We start from the raw sequence: 16,937 nt of genomic DNA, 5'->3' as shown, positions 1-16,937 counted from the left end.
TCGAGGGAGGAAGCTGCCTAGAATTATGCTTCTTGATTGCTCCCCAGTTGAGGCTGAGTAGGATTCGACCATTTGTGTTGCCTTAGCTTTGTATGTGATGTCTCACTTCATCTTGTGTCCCACACTGGTTGAGCTTAACACATTATTACTGCTTATAAACTCTAAAAAGCTTGCTCGTTAATCTGTAAGCTTGCAAGGGTACTGACAAGGGACAAAGAGAGGCATGGAATGAGAGAGAATGGACCATTGGAGTTAATTGTGCTGTTAGTTAGCTGTTTAGTTTAGGGGAGTGATGAAGGAATTATAATGAAAGCAGGGGATGTGATATTGACAGTGAAATTTCATTGTCAATTTGGTGACTGGATTTGATGAGAAATCGCAGACATGAAGGGAACAAGAGGGGTGAATACAATTTGTTTTGCAAATTACATGACCAGATTACATGCTTACCGCTTAATCGGGTGCTATTTTTCATCATAAATACCAGCCTATAGTTGGTGTTAGAATATAATATAAAACCATTGCTAACAGTTGGAAAAGGCCATTGAATCAATAGATATTTCATCACCAAATTTTGATATGGTTGAGTGAGATCGAGTTTGGATAGCCTGGAACTATGATTTGCTCTCAAAGTAGATTTAGTTTGGATAGCCTGGAACTATGATTTCTGTGAAATAATACAATTTTAACAATTTTCAGTTATTCAGGGAAGAACAGCAGTATTTAAAATCTTAAACTAGGTTTGGTGGGGTGCGCCGGGCCCTTGCAGTAGTGTAAGGCATGGGCGACACTCGAAGATCCTAGTAGCTAGCTACTATGGTGGACCTTCCCCCTTAAAAAATAAATTTAATATCGTGTGAGCCATTAGCTCACATATCAGATATTAAACTGATAAGAACAGATACTACACTTGATCTTAGCCAAAAGGCCGAGAAAGGTATGCTTATTCCTCTGCCATGACTCTGATTTTATATCCAATGCATGTGCTTTGGTTGAGCTGCACAAACAATGTGGGACTTGAAAGGTTGAGTATTACAGTTGTTGTTACTAACTTACTATATATATCATGTAGACATTTACTTGGCTTCCTTCTGACTTGTGTATCCTCTCCATTACCACATTAACATAGCCATGATATCTTTAAGCAAGTGAGTTTTCACTCAAGCAGTTTCTTCATCTTAGTGTTGTCTGTCTGTTGCATGTTTTGTTGACCAATAGAAGTTTTGCTTGCTCATATGCTCTAAATAGACTTCTTTGCTCTCTTAATACCATGTATATGTCTCGTAATGTCATTCAATAGGGGTTTACAATATCACCCGGAATGCATTTTTCGGTGTCTCTCTATCCTTGCACCTAACTTGCTTCTAAGTACCAACCTTGGTGTTTAAAGGCTTCACTAATGAGCAGTTTATTTAGGCCTTTGATGAAATTGGTTTGAGCAGAATAAAGGCTTCACTAATGTGCAGTTTAATCGCTGCAGAACTGTTTTTATGGAGACTCTGGTGTTATACTATTCGTTGTGTCTGTTTCAGTGGAATCATCATATCAATAAGCAGTTTTGCTTTGTCTTGCTCTCTTATGTATTTTATTTGATCAATTTATTTTAGAAAAGAAATATTGACCTTTCTACTCTATTGGGTTATGCTGTGTATGTTTTCTGAATTTTCCTTAACCAGATTGGTTGATTTGTGATCAATCTTAAGGGGACAGGCTTATGCTTTCTAATCATGATGTATTTAGTTTTTGACTGTGGGGGGCTTAAGGTTCTTTATATGTACCTCTGTCAGTCTTGCTTTGCATGTTTCATGATCTAGTTTTGATGTGGGTTGGGAAATGCTGGCGACTTGCGTGAATGTGGCATGAAATGGTTGCTTTATTTGTTTGGAAAGACTGGTGACTTGCTTCTTGACAGTCTATGCTGCTTGCCATTTGATCTGAAATGCATGTCAACTGTTTGATATTTCTGATAGAACGCGTGTCTCTGGGAATTCCATGATTGCTGGGTATTTTGAAATGGGCTGTTCCAAAGAAGTCATTTGTTTCAAGTAATGCAATATCTTGGAATAGAGCCTAATGTGTTCAGCTTGGTTAGCTTGCTTTATGTTTCCTCATCACATAGTTATTTGAATTTTGGACGATTATGTTGTTGTTTATATCACCTTGGGTTTATGTGCTCTTGCTGTGTTTTGAGGTCGCAAAACGCAGTTCAAATGTCGGCATTTTGGTGCTTTGGGTCTTCAGCTGAGACAGGGAGGGGAGGGGGGATTTCTCAAGGGAAGTTGAATTGCCAGAGAATGTAAAGGTGGATCAGATTAAGGCACATGTGGAAAATTGGAGTGCCGCTCACCTATGTAACGCGTAAATTTGCCTATTGGTCATGAATAGAACTTTTGTCTATTTTTACAATTTAGGTTGGAAGTACCAATAGTAATAACTATGACCTCTGCTTCATTTGATCGCAATAGTAAGAATATGCTCATCAATATATCTTATGTTCTTTCCTATGCTCTTAGATTCTACACCACTGTATTTTTTCAGCCTTCAAGAAGTTTCCTTCCTCAAAACAAAGTAAGAATATGGCTTACAGTTCAAAAACTTATGTCCTCAATCTGAAAGCCATGAATGACTTCATATTTTTCGTTAAAAATTTCTTGCTTTTTGTTCTTCCACAGATTTACTAAGGTTTCTCCAAATTGGTTGGTGATGTCAAGTTTTTTAAGCTCATCGGCTTCTTGTCTATGGAATTATTTGAGTTCTGGTTTTTTGCATTTCTGTTTGTAATGTAAATGATTACAAGTCGTTTGATAAAGAAATTCCACTTTAGAGGATTTCATTCACAAGCGGAATAATGTGGCTATAATATGATCTTAGTTCTTAACATTATCTTTGCTCTTTTGGTTTGTACTTATGTTTTATTGTTTATTCCATCACTGTTTTTCTTCTGTCAGAACTCGTAAGTGCTATAATGTGGTATACTTAAGTAGTACTATCTATGTTAGTTACTTGCTCTCTGCTTTAGTTTTTTCAGTTTTCTTAATAGGTAGGGAAGAAGCCTTAACATATATTTTTTTTTCATTACTTTTCTTAAAATAAAAACAGTACATATATGGTATATACTGCTGAGGAGGTTGTATCAAGTGGGAGGTTTTATGTGAGAGTGAGACGATTAATTTTCAAATCTTAGATAAAAACCAATTTTTTTCATATTACAACTTATAAAAAAAAATGCACCTGCCTTCTTTCTCTCCACTCTCACTAATTTAACTGTTCGATTAGATTTAAAATAACCCCTTCCTTTGTTTTTGAACGTAAAACCATCCAACAATTCAATTCCTTTCTCACGTCCTAGAACTCGATCCTTTTTACTTTTTTGGTGCTTTGGAAAATTAACAAAACAAGAGACAAAACTACAAGGCTAATGAGTCTTGCAAGAGCAAGACTTCTAAATCCGGCGTAGAGCGCTCCACAATCTGAACTCCAAGGATGGCCATTGAAGACGCTTTCTTTGCCAGCCAATCTGCAACAACATTACCATCTCGGTGCACCCAAACCAGCTTCGCATGCCAATTCCGATCAAGAATGTCACGGATTCCTTGGAGCAGTAAAGCCTGTTCATGGAACTGACAAGCATTTGGTCTCTTCAACACAGACACGAGGTTGGAACAATCAACTTCGCAAACCACGTTCCTATAGCCTTTGCTCCAAGCGAGTAAGAGTCCTTCTCACAATGTCGTCGCCTCCGCCGTGAAGGGATTGCCACCAAGGCCGCTCCAAGAAAAACCCCCAAGCCAAGTACCAGTGTGATCACGAAGGAGCCCCCGCCACCTTTTTACTAAATATATGTTTAAAAGTTAACTTTAAAGGATTTTAGATTTTGATTTCATTTGATAGCAAAGTTATAAATCTAGCTTTTGAGTTACGTCCACAAATTGAACGAAATACCAATGTTATAACCTGAACAATTAGTTTTGATCCAATACTTGGAAATTAATTATCTCACTCTTGTAAGAAACCCTCTCTCACTTAATACATTCTTTACTAATGAGATTTAAGAGAGATAATGAAACAGTGAAAAATCAGATCATATTAATTATAATGTGGATTTTGCAATGTGAGAACTAAGAAGTGTAATTTTAACGTTGTCAGTAGTAATATTTTGCATTACTAATTTACATTTGAAAAAAAACTAATAGATAAAATACCATTATTTTAAAAAATTAATTTATGATACTCATAACCGTACGTTAGTTCTTTATCTCAAAAATAAAAAAAAAATCATTGTATCTAACTTATAAAATGAGATACTTGTACACCGTAGATATGATAGCATGTTTCTTATACATTTGTGTGGAAAAACGTTAAAATATAAAATAACATGAAGGAAGTTAGATGTCAAATCAAAGAACGCAGGGCCACAACAGTGTAATCAAAGAGGTCTATGTAGCCAGCTATGTCCATTGGAGGTGTGGGAGACGTTGATGATTCCCAAAGAAAAACTTCTGTTTTAGCATTATCCAGTCCCACACCGGCTAGACTTTGAACAGTAGAAGTGTTTATAACCAAATACTCAGCAAGTAAGTTTGTCCCTTCGAGGACATCCGATAAAATTGGAACGATACAGAGAAGATTAGCATGGCCCCTGCGCAAGGATGACACGCACAAATCGAGTAATGTTCCAAATTTTTTTGATTTTTCATTTCTCTGCTCAAGCTCCACTGTGTAATCCCCAGGTTTCCTTCTTCTTCCTTCATTTCATAGTTTAGTATCTTAGTTAGAAGAATATAATTTGGGTGATCTTACAGGTGGGCAGGGAGAGGGAGAGGGAGAGTGAATGGATCTGTGGAGTTAATTGTGCTGTTAGTTAGCTGTTTAATTTAGGGGAGTGGTCAAGTAATTATATAATGACATCAGGGGATGTGATGTTGGAGTCTCTAACCAACTGGATGGATCATAACAATGAGGAGAGAAGTTTGAGTACAAATGAGAGTTTGTATGCTACCTATATACTTTATGTTTTCCTCACATTAACGATTCTATATGGTATTTCACTATCTTATGGAAGGCTCCAGCTTAGCGAATTGATGGAGATGACTCTTGTGTGTGATGGTAGGGGAAGACTAGTATATTATGCTGCAGTAGGTATTCAATTAGTACCACATCGGGGATATGTGAAAATTTGGGTGGATTTAATATATTGATTATTATTATTTTTGAATAGTATATTGATAATCTTGTACATTTCCCAATTTGCAAATATAATTTTTGGGTGATTTCTTTAATATAATTGCAATTTCAAAAAAATTAAGTATTTTTAGGCTGCAACAGCACCAATGCTGTTTTCTCTAGAATTTGAAATATTGAATGGGGTGCGCCAGGCCCTTGCAATAGTGTAAGGCATGGGCGACACTTGAGAATCCCAATAGCAAGCTAATAGCAAGCTACTGTGGTGGACCCTCCCCCTTGTGAGCCATTGGCTCACATATCAGATATTAAACTAATAAGAACAGATACTACACTTGATCTTAGCTAAAAGGCCGAGAAAGGTATGCTTATTCTTTTGCCATGACTCTGCTTTTATATCCAATGCATGTGCTTTGGTTGAGCTGCACAAACAATGTGGGACTTGAAAGGTGGTACAGTGAGAAATGTCATTGAGTATACCATGAAGACATTTTCTTGGCTTGATTCTGATTGATGACCAATACAAGTATTGCTTGCTCATATGCTCTACAATATGAGTTGAAGAAGCATAAGCAAGACTGGCAGAAAAAGGGCTAAGAACTTTATTTAGGTATGCCTTTTAGTGCTAATTAATCTATTAATCTATATTAAAATTGATACATCTTGTGTAGACTTTGAATCTGATTATCCAAACTCTTCTTAATGCAGCTTCTCTCAGTCAAGTATGATGCCTTGATCAGTTTTAAAAAGATCAAAGGAAAACTTGGGGTTAGAAATTTATTTAGGTGTGCCTTATACTGCTGACAGTGCTGAGTGTTTTGGGAACAAATGGCACTTCATCAGATGCCAAGTTCAGGGGGCAGAAGGTGGGAAAATTAGTACTTTAAAGCCTTTCTTGGCTGTGTTGTGATTTTTAGATTCCAATTTCCTGATCAACTCTCATATCATGTCTATTACTCAATCTTACACTCCTTTTATTCCCCGCATTGTGGGTGAATCAAATGGACCTTCATCAATTAATGTGCAGTTTATTTAGGCCTTTGGTGAAATTGGAAATAAAGGATTTACTAATGTGAAGTTTCTTTGCTGCAGGATTGTGTTCATGGAGACTCTGGTGTAATACTACTGGTTTTGTCTGTTTCAGTGGAATCATCCCACCAATAAGCAGTTTTGGTTTGTCTTGCTCTCTTATGTATTTTATTTAATGAATTTATTTTACAAAAGAAATATTGACCTTTTTCCTCTATTGGGTTATGCTGTGTATGTTTTCTGAATTTTCTTCAACTAGATTGGTTGATTCGTGATCAATCGTTAGGGGATAGGCGTGTATTTCTAGTCATGATGTCTTTGGTTTTTAACTGTGGGGGGCTTAAGCCTTAAGGTTCTTTATATTTATCTCTGTCGGTCTTGTTTTGCATGTCTGAGAGGAAGAATTCTAGACAATCCAAAGAGTTGGACACGCCCTATCATGCAACCCATAGCATTGGATAAATGGTGTATGAGGACACCACTTTCAACTTTTTGAATGTATCCAAGCATCCAACTATTGACAGGGACCTTCAGTTACATGATTGAGTTTCAGTGACATTGTGATGGTGATGCTGCTAATTGAATTTTTTTGGAGTCCCATCTTCTTGATCATTCATATGGTGGGGCCATATTCTATAAACAGAGTAACTCTGATAATTTGCTGCTCTTGAGAAATATTGGGTCCATGAGTGCTAGAGACAGTTTGATTCAATGTCCGCGGTGTCCAGTGCGCAGCCAGGACTTTTCATGATTAAGCTGTAAGTTCTTTTCAGATAAATTAATTCTTTCTGCTTCCCACACATTTTTCTTTTTTAGGTCTAAAACTGATTTCAAAAGAATAATTAGAATATAAGTATCTTTTTAGCTTTTGTTGCTTTGCTTCGAGAGAGGAACTTTGTGTTTTTAATTGATAAAGGATGCTTTTGCTCCACAGTTGAGGCTGAGCAGGATTTGTGTCGGTCCACACACCACACTGACTGAGCTTAATATAGTTTTAGTGTTTATAAGAATATGCTCAGCTGTTGGAGGTTTTCCTTCGGGGACAATTTGATTAAGTTGGAACGATACAGAGAAGATTAGCATGGCCCATGCGTAAGGATGACATGCTCAAATCGAGAGATGGTCAATTTTTTTTAACACTCCAATTTTCTTCCATTGGCTTCAATCATTATCCAATTTTTGGTTGCTGAATGCCCTAATTTTTATTTGCACAAGTCTATGTAGAATTCTATGCAATGGGAATAATATTGCCCGGATGTTTATGCATCTCCTCCCTTTTTAATTTTTGTTTACTTCTATGTTTGCCAATTTACTTAAAAGTTGATGATGCAGAAGAATCAGTTTTTATTCCCTTTTTTTCTCTTTCAAAGATGTCATCTTTTTTCTTTCTTCTAGAATTTTGTTGTCTCAATTCAGTCTAGTATCCTAGATGGAATGTCATTGGGGTTAGAATTCACAAGTGGGCAGAGAGATAGGTTTTGGATCTTTGGAGTAATTGTTTGAATTTAATGGAGATGGTAGAAGAACAAATCATATCTAGCTAGAGTTCTTCTATGTCAAATCATCAAAAGCACACATATATATATATATATACATACTTTTGCTGCCTTCAGCATCTTTCTTCAACATAAATGCAATCTTACCAATTGTGGGTACCTGGAAAACTTGTTATTTGGGAAGAACTTGTTAATGGACCAAGATTAAGTCAGGTGCAGGCCCTATAATGAACATTACTTAACCTATCTAGAATTGAAAATCTTGAACTAGGTTTGGTGGGGTGCGCCAGGCCCTTGCAGTAGTGTAAGGCATGGGCGACGCTTGAAGATCCCAATAGCAAGCTACTGTGGTGGACCCTCCCCCTAAAAACATTAATTTAATATCATGTGAGCCATTGACTCACATATCAGATATTAAACTGATAAGAACAGATACTACACTTGATCTTAGCCAAAAGGCCGAGAAAGGTATGCTTCTTCCTTTGCCTTGTCTCTGCTTTTATACTTATTACATGTGCTTCAGTTGTTCTACATAACCAATGTGGGACTTGAAAGGTGTTACAGTGAGAAACAGAAATGTATGATATAATCTTTTAGCACATACATGATATGGCACCTGTGAGCCTGTATAAGTATTCTTTCCAACTCTATTGATGCTATAATCTTTTCAGGTTTTGGATCTTCTTTTGGTAGCACTGGTCAAGATCTAAAGGTTGGATAGATATGTGGTCTGATTTTCTTTGGCAATCTAACACTATACAACTGAATACTTGAGTTTGCTATGCGTTCTTGACACCTATCTTTTCAGTGTTCATTTGCGTGTTAAATGGAGATTTGGAAGTTCACAAATCCTATCATGCAACTCTTAGCATTGGTTATAGATGTGTATATGAGCACACCGCTTTCAACTTTATGAATGTATCCAAGCATCCAACTACTGATGAGGACATATATTCCATAGGTTTTGTTGTATTACTCCTAAAACTAGGCACAACTGGACCTTTAGTGACATGAATCATGATCGATATTTCTTTCAGTGACATTGTGGTGGTGACTAATGGGATTTTCTTCATATGGTGGGGGGGCCTATTCTATCAGTTGGAGCAATTCAATAGGGTTGATGAGTGACTAAGATAATTGTCTGCTCTTGAGAAATATTAAATCGATTGTGCTAGAGAGACAGTTTGGTCCAATTAGTGATTATTATAGGAACTAGTGCATTGTTCAGAATTCGTTAAGATAAATTAATCGTTTCTCCTTCCACATATTTTTTCAATTTTTTAGGTCTAAACCTGATATAACAAGAATCATTAGAATATGCTCAGCTGCAGGATTTGTGTTGGTATTTGCATCTACTTGTCTCACTGCAACTTTTGTCCCACACCGACTGAGCTGTTGGAGGAAATTTCCTTGTAATCTGATGAGGATCTAGAGACTGTTTTTCCAGATGATCAATGAAGAACCATAGAAAATGCTAAACCCAGTCACTGATTTCCTGGAATCTGGACCCAGTCACTATCACCAAGGCCTTAAGAGATAGAGTAGAATCAACTCAGAAAATAAACCTTTGCCTGGGCAGTCCTTGATATGCCTGAGTATTCAAGAGAGAAAAAGAGAGACATTAGATTTTAGAGTAAATTGTGTTGTTAGTTCACTTAGTTGTTTAATTTGAGGGAGTGATGGCGGCATATTGACAGCAGGGGATAGGATATTGACTGCTGAAGGAAGAATCTGTTCCCAGGTTTTGGAGGAACAGTGAAATTTCATTGTAAATTTGGTGACTGAATTTCATGAGAAATGGCAGATAAATTGATTTTAAATGAGTGTGCCTTTCCTCCTTTATTCTTAACTAAATTTATTTTACTATGAAAATATTGACCTTGTCCGTCTATTGAGTTTATGCCTTGTATGTTTTCAGAATTTTCTTTAAGCAGATTGCTTTATTCATGATTGATTTATCAACCTTAAGGGGAGGGGTTGTGTTTTCTGTTCATAATGTATTCAATTTTGACAGTGGGGGGTTAAGGTCCTTCAGATAAATTAGATATACAGATGCTCCATTGTAACAATATGAATTTCTGGCCTTCTGGAAAGCTTAAATGCTTAAGGAATCTAGGTCTAGGATTAAGACCTCTTTGTATGGGTTGTGAAAGTGTTTCTACTTGCAATTTATAGCTCCGAATAATTTACTACATCTAAAATTTAAAATCTCTAGGTTTGGGTGGGGTGCGCCAGGCCCATGCAGTAGTGTAAGGCATGGGCGACGCATGAAGATCCCAGTAGCTACTGTGGTGGAGCCTCCCCTAAAAAAATAAATTTAATATCGTGTGAGCCATTGACTCACATATCAGATATTAAACTGATAAGAACAGATACTACACTTGATCTTAGCCAAAAGGCCGAGAAAGGTATGCTTATTCCTTTGCCATGTCTCTGCTTTTATATCCAATATATGTGCTTTGGTTGAGCTACACAACCAATGTGGGACTTGAGAGGTTGAGTATTGCAGCTGTAGTTACTAACTTACTATATATATCATGAAGACATTTACTTGGCTTTTATTTCTTTTTTTTCTTTGCACTAAACATTGTATAGCCATGCACTTCTATGGAATTGAAGGATTTGAGCTTTTTGCAAGTGTTGTTTTAGCTTCGGGGTATGAGATTGTGCTTTGCTTGCCACTTGGTTAGCCTTCGCATCTGTTCTATACTTCTATTATGATTACCAATTAACTATTGTACATGGTTTTGTTCTATTACGTTCCTAAAACCAGGTACAGCTGGACCTTTAATGGCATGAACTTGATAACTTTCAGTAACATTGTCTCTGCGGTGCTGCTAACATGGGCGGATCAACTTGTAAGTGAGGGGGTTCACAACTGAACCCCTGAACAATTTTTTTTTTCACTTACATCCCTATGTAATATATTTTTTGAACCCCCTGAAATTTTTAAATTATACTAGTAGATTAAGTTTTGCACCTATATGCACTAAAGACTTACCATCACTTATTCCTCTCACTCTCTCGCACACACACGCACTCAGCCACTCATCCTCTTTCTCTCGCTACCCTAAGTCCCACACAACTGAGATGTGAGAACTGCAATCAGAATCATCGTATGCAAAATAATTCAATCTCAAATTATGCTTCCTTTATTCAATTTTTCTGTTTCGAGTTAGTTACTTAATTCTTGAAGACAATCGAATTGTTCATTTATCTGATTTTTACTGAATTGGAAACGTTCAATGAGAATAATATATTTTTCTGGTGTTTTTTAGTTTAGATTTCTCACCTCAGTTGGTCAATTTAAACTAAGATATTTTGCACGTGTATATATACATAAATATTAATGAATCATACATACATATACATGTGCATATATACATAAATATTTGCAGATACAAAATTTCAAGTGACATATACTTTTTCCTATGTTTTTACTTATTTGGACTGTTATTTTCGTTAGTAAGTAAAATAATAAGAGAAAGTTGCTTTTATATATTTCTGCAACTTTTATGCAAGATTTAACTTTATTCAGTTTTCCTTCGATTGAGGGGAGAAAATGATCGCTACTGTTAATGTAAATTGTTCAACGTTTTCATAATATGAAATCACGTAGAGGACAACTATGACTTGTATAATTTCTGAAACATATTAAAGTTGTTTTTAATTATATTTTTATCGATGTGTTCATGTGAAAAATTTGAACCCCTGGCCGGGGGTCCTGGATCCGCCTCTGGCTGCTAATGGGATTTTGTTTTATCTTAATCTGGTTGGGCATATTCTATCACAAGTGGAGCAATTCAACTGGGCTGGTGAGTGTCAAATATAACTCTTAAGGAATATTTGGATGATGAGTGCTAAAGATAGTCTGGTTCAATGCCTGATGATTATAATCATTTGATAGCGCAGCCAGTGTCATATTCTGAATTCTGATACAGACCGGCTGATAAATTACTTGAACTCCATGTCCAGGGCATAGCCTGAGTTTTTCATGATAAATTATTTGTTTCCCTATACCACTCATTTTTTTAGATCTAAAACTGATTTAAAAAGAATCATTAGAATATGAATATCCTTATAACTTCTGTTGATTTGCTTCGAGGTAGGAACTTTGTCCTTTTCGATGTTTGTAATTGATAAATGACGCTTCTTGTTTGCTCCACAGTTGAGGCTGAGTAGGATATGTGTTCTTTAGCTTTGCATCCAGGTGTCTCACCACACTGGCTTAGCTTAACACATTGTTAGTGCTTATAACAAAGTGCTCAACACTTGAGTTTCCCCCTTTTAATCCAATAAGAATTGGAACGATACAGAGAAGATCACAAATCAAGAGAGATTCGATTTTGGAGTAAATTGTGTTGTTAGATGATTAATTTGAGGGAGTGATGGTGTTATTGTTATGACAGCAGGGGATGGCATATTGACTGCTGAAGGAAGAATGTGTTCCAGGCTTTTGGAGGAACTGAGAAATTCCATTGTAAATTTGGTGACTGGATTTGATGAGAAATAGCAAGCTTTATGTTAAATGAGTTGTGCCTTTCCTCCTTTTTTCTTAACTGCATTTATTTTACTATGAAAATATTGGCCTTGGTTCTCTGTTGAGTTTATGCCTTATATGTTTTCTGAATTTTCTTTCAGCAGATTCCTTTATTCATGATTGATTTATCATATTGTATTCAGTTTTGACAGTGGCGGGTTAAGGTTCTTTAGATAAATTAGATACAAACTTGCTTTGCTCCATTGCATTATTCTGTGCCAAATAGGCACTATGTTACATGAACAATATTTTGTTTTGGAATGCTTAAATTATTGAGGAATCTTGGTCATAGATTAAGTCCTAATTGTCTGGGTGGCGGGTTAAGGTTCTTTAGATAAATTAGATACAAACTTGCTTTGCTCCATTGCATTATTCTGTGCCAAATAGGCACTATGTTACATGAACAATATTTTGTTTTGGAATGCTTAAATTATTGAGGAATCTTGGTCATAGATTAAGTCCTAATTGTCTGGGATTTGAGAGTTTACGGTTTCGTAGCTCCTATATTTAATGAGGTTTCCTATATAGAAAGTTACTTAGCAAGGTTGGTATATATGTACATTTGCACTAAGTCATTTGCACCAGGTCCTTGAAGATCCCAATAGCAAGCTACTGTAGTAGACCCTCCTCTTAATATTGCTTATAGTACATGAAATGGAGTAGAAAAAGTTTAATGTGACAATTTGATATCTCACGCTTCAAATTTAATATATTATAAATAAATTTGTAGTTAATAATTAATTATACATATGAGATCCAATTTTGTTTCATTGAATTGTTTCTGCTGTGGCAGAGCTTCAAAGAAAAATTTGGGGGAGCAATTTAGAAATTAAGTATATATTAAATTGTTAAGTAAAATGTTAACCCAACCATAGTATAATTTTTTTGGGTTTCTTCTTTCTATCTTCTAAAAATATTTATCATATGTTTTAAAGAAGTTATAATTTATGATGCAAACGCTTTGGATTTTTCAAAAATTAAACTTCTAATAGAAAACAATAAGTTGCTTATTTACTGAAACAATAAAATGAGGAATAGTTGAAGTTTCTTTGAATTTTATTTATAACTTATAAGCATCACCAACCTACGATCTTTCTTCTCTTATGAAATTTCTAGTTACAGAAATAGATCATTTCTAAACCGGAATCTTAGGGTACCACCACTAATAGAAGGACAGGGACCGAGACCATGAGTTCCTAGATGAGTTGCTTAATCACTATTTTGGTGAGCTCAGACTGCCACACAAGATTTAAGCAATTGATGTAGATTTCGCTATAACTACTATTTCTTATTCTACTTTTAAGTTTTAGTTGAGTCCCACTATATAATCCATATACTTTTATTTTTATTTCCACATTTAAATTTAAATATTAATTAATTAATTAATCATCTCCGAATGATAGCTTAAGTGGTAAAAGCCAGATGACATATGGTTTGAGAGGGGAAGGTCAAAGAATCAATCATTGGTGGGTGTAATTTATCTTTCCGATGTACCTAATTAATTAATTAATCACTAATTAATCTTCTTACTAACTAATTTATTAATTAAATACTTTTTTTTCTTCTTTTTAAGGCCTAAATATTTACGATTTTTTTTTTGAAAGTTACGAAGTTACTAGCCCACCTTGCTTTTGTGTTGATACACTATAGCTATCAGAGTGAAAAGATTGGAGCCTCCGTGGCTTCCTTGTTTGTTTCCCGTTTGGGCTTGGGCTGTTGGGCCTCTATCAATGAAAGTATAACAACCTTTGACAAAAAAAAAGCTATCAGAAAATAAAACCGAAAAACTAAAGAAGTATGAGAGTATTTAAAAAAAAAAAAAGTATGAGAGTGAAAAGATTTTGGGTAATTATTATATCTTGGTCAAACATTAATTACAGAAATACTTATTGATTTTGTTTTAGATATTGATTTAATTTCCTGATTCGAACTTAGTTTACGTTATATTCATTCAATTTCTATAAATACCACAATTGAAGAACTCCAACATCACTTTTCTATTTCTACTCTTATAAGGATTAAGCTGCAGTGTGTATTCAAGACAAAACACCGATTACGACAACATAGGTATGATTAAAACCACAACAATGATTTTATATTATATTCTAACAATACTTAGTAGTTACATTTTATTTTCTTTGATAATATCATATGGTTTCAGTTTTATATTTTTGTCTTCCGATGAATCCTGTTCTTGTTTGTTTTAATGGGAATGGGGTTAGTGTTTTTTTGTCGGACTGTGCTCTGAATCTCTAAAACTAAAACATTCTCTCCCTTTGCAATTTTGGCATCAAATTAAGTGATTTTGTCCATGTGTTCTCCTCACCTTTCATGTAAAGATTTATTCTTTTTCAAAAAAAGGTTCCCACTTTTAGGTGGAAAAGGGTAAAAAGAAGAGAGGGTGGGAAAAAAAATAGAGATAACAATAAGTTTTTTTTAAGAAGCATATAAAAAGAAAGTTAAGGTGGAAGAGGAGTACTAAAAAAAGTGTGTATGAATAAATTATAGTTGATCTATGTTACAACTTATGTGACAAAACTTTTCTGGATGATAGTTAAGTAAGTTATTATCTATATAGCAACAGTTTTGTTTTTATTTAACCATAGTTAGGTTTGTTATTTTGTAACTACAGTTAGTTAGCTTAACTAGGATTAGTTAGCTTAATTTTCTGTTTAGATGATAGCTTAAGCTTTCAGCCACTGTATATAAACTGAATTCAGATACAATTGTAACTAAGCAGAATAATGAATATATAATTTTCCACACTTTTTGCTCTTTGTTCTCCACTCTGCAATTTGGGATTCTATGGGTTCTTGAATTCTCACAAAAGTCTTAAAATAGTATATGGTCTTGTTATAATTAATTAAAGTATCCGTATGCTTCACCAATTTCATTTATTTGAAGAGAGAAAAAGAAAATTATCAACAAAAAATTATAAATGTTCTAGGGCACTAATTATGTACATGGGTTGTCTAAATGACTCATGATAAAGTTTAAGTTAAATAATTCATCATCCAATCACATTGAAGATAAATGAGTTGTAAATAAATTAATAAATAAAATATAAAAATTTCAACTCACTCTCTGTCACCCTATGTACATTGTAAAAACTTCAACCCACTTTCTTTTTGTCACTCTGTCACTCTCTTTAGGTGGCTGTGCTTTTACTTGTAACATTTTGTCAATTTATTATAATTATCATCATTATTGTTGCTGTTTTTTTCCTAGATTTAATTGTATTTTATGAGACCAATATTTATATTTTTTTACCAATTTTGTGTTTATGTTGTGATTGTAGAGAATGGGTCGTGCAAAAGTAATCTTGAAACCAATTGAAAAATTGAATGCTCGGAAATTAACTTTCAGTCAAAGAAAGAAGGGACTTGTGAAGAAAGTTTCTGACTTTCACAAATTTTGTGGCAATGAAGCATGCTTGATTGTGTATGATGATGATGGTAATGGTGAACCAGAGATTTGGCCTCAAGAACCTTCAAAAGTACACTTAATCCTTGAGAAGTATGAGCATCAAAAGAGTAACAAATATAAACCTGCTCCTAAGACATTTGATATGGAAAACTTCTTTGATAATAGGAAAGTGATGGTTGAAGCTGAGATTGCTAGAGTGAAGAAGGAGATATTTAAGGTGAAATATCCAACTTGGGATCCATGTTTCAATGAGCTGACAATGGAGCAACTGAGTTTCTTCATGGCTAAGCTGAGTGCTAAGATTGAAGCTTGTGATCATAGGATTAATATGTTGAAGATGGAGCGGCAAAGCGAAGCTTGCAGTAGCATGCAAAAAATGGCCCAGGAGAGTGCTGAATCCTCAAATCCAAGGCAACTTAATTCCATGTTGAATATCTCTCAATGCCAACTTGTATGTGCTCCTGTGAAGCCACTTAATGATAATAGTGTGATGGTGGATTCAACTGGTCAAGTAGATGCTTCCGTCACCGCCTTCGGTAGCGTGCAAAACATGGCTCGGGAGAGTGCCGAATCCTCAAATGCAAGCCAACTGAATTCCATGTTGAACATCTCTCAAGGCCAACTTGTTTCTGCTCCTACGAAGCCACTTAATGATAATAGTGGAATGGTGGATTCCACTTTTAAAGTAGACCATGTGCCTCTTGATTCAACAAACAAACTTGATTGATGATGCGAATTTAGATGAATTGGAGCCTCTAAATTGGTGTAATGTTTCTACCAACTATCAAAGCGATCTTATGCTTTGGGCCAGCCAACTTGATGACCCTATTTTTCAGAATATATCATTTTAGTCACAGAATGCAGACTGTTCTAATTCAGTCTCTCACATGCTTCAAATGATTGGAGTTAGGAAAAAAAAACCTTATCTTCGTCCAATTGATATATTACTTCATATTGACTTCTCTTTATCTATTCTTCACCTGTGTTTATTCTTCACCTGTGTTATTAGGCTTTATTTTGCCCCACAACTTGAGATGCATGAGTTACATGAATGGTTTTAATGTGCTAAATTTAACTTTTTACTTTAACAGTAAAAATTGATACAAACCTATTGCAAATAAATTCTTTTTCAAAGAGATCAATTGCTAAAGATTTTTTTAGATTCCATTTTAAAAGTCAAAACTAAAACATATGTAAACCTTGATTACGCTTTACATTTTTTATCTTTCATAACGGTGGGTTGTATATGTCACACACATTGCAAG

At 35.1% G+C, this 16,937-nt stretch overlaps 6 non-coding genes across 6 annotated transcripts; 2 read left to right on the top strand and 4 right to left on the bottom strand.

Annotated features, from left to right (window-relative positions):
• Positions 1-745: 745 nt before the first annotated feature.
• Positions 746-941, bottom strand: LOC130734830 (U2 spliceosomal RNA). The gene has a single exon (XR_009018170.1). It is a non-coding gene; the product is annotated as a U2 spliceosomal RNA (small nuclear RNA).
• A 3,641-nt stretch (positions 942-4,582) lies between these two features.
• On the top strand, positions 4,583-4,685 carry LOC130734707 (U6 spliceosomal RNA). The gene has a single exon (XR_009018066.1). It is a non-coding gene; the product is annotated as a U6 spliceosomal RNA (small nuclear RNA).
• A 676-nt stretch (positions 4,686-5,361) lies between these two features.
• LOC130734955 (U2 spliceosomal RNA) lies at positions 5,362-5,547 on the bottom strand. Its single transcript, XR_009018287.1, has one exon. It is a non-coding gene; the product is annotated as a U2 spliceosomal RNA (small nuclear RNA).
• A 1,693-nt stretch (positions 5,548-7,240) lies between these two features.
• Positions 7,241-7,344, top strand: LOC130734710 (U6 spliceosomal RNA). Its single transcript, XR_009018069.1, has one exon. It is a non-coding gene; the product is annotated as a U6 spliceosomal RNA (small nuclear RNA).
• Positions 7,345-7,982: 638 nt separating this feature from the next.
• On the bottom strand, positions 7,983-8,178 carry LOC130734864 (U2 spliceosomal RNA). Its single transcript, XR_009018202.1, has one exon. It is a non-coding gene; the product is annotated as a U2 spliceosomal RNA (small nuclear RNA).
• A 1,749-nt stretch (positions 8,179-9,927) lies between these two features.
• Positions 9,928-10,118, bottom strand: LOC130734922 (U2 spliceosomal RNA). The gene has a single exon (XR_009018256.1). It is a non-coding gene; the product is annotated as a U2 spliceosomal RNA (small nuclear RNA).
• Between the last annotated feature and the right edge of the window lie 6,819 nt (positions 10,119-16,937).

The sequence above is a fragment of the Lotus japonicus genome, chromosome 1 (genome assembly GCF_012489685.1).
Source record: "Lotus japonicus ecotype B-129 chromosome 1, LjGifu_v1.2".
NCBI classification, from domain to species: domain Eukaryota; kingdom Viridiplantae; phylum Streptophyta; class Magnoliopsida; order Fabales; family Fabaceae; genus Lotus; species Lotus japonicus.
Note: the sequence above shows the minus strand (reverse complement) of the source record. Positions and strands in the feature narration are given on the sequence as shown.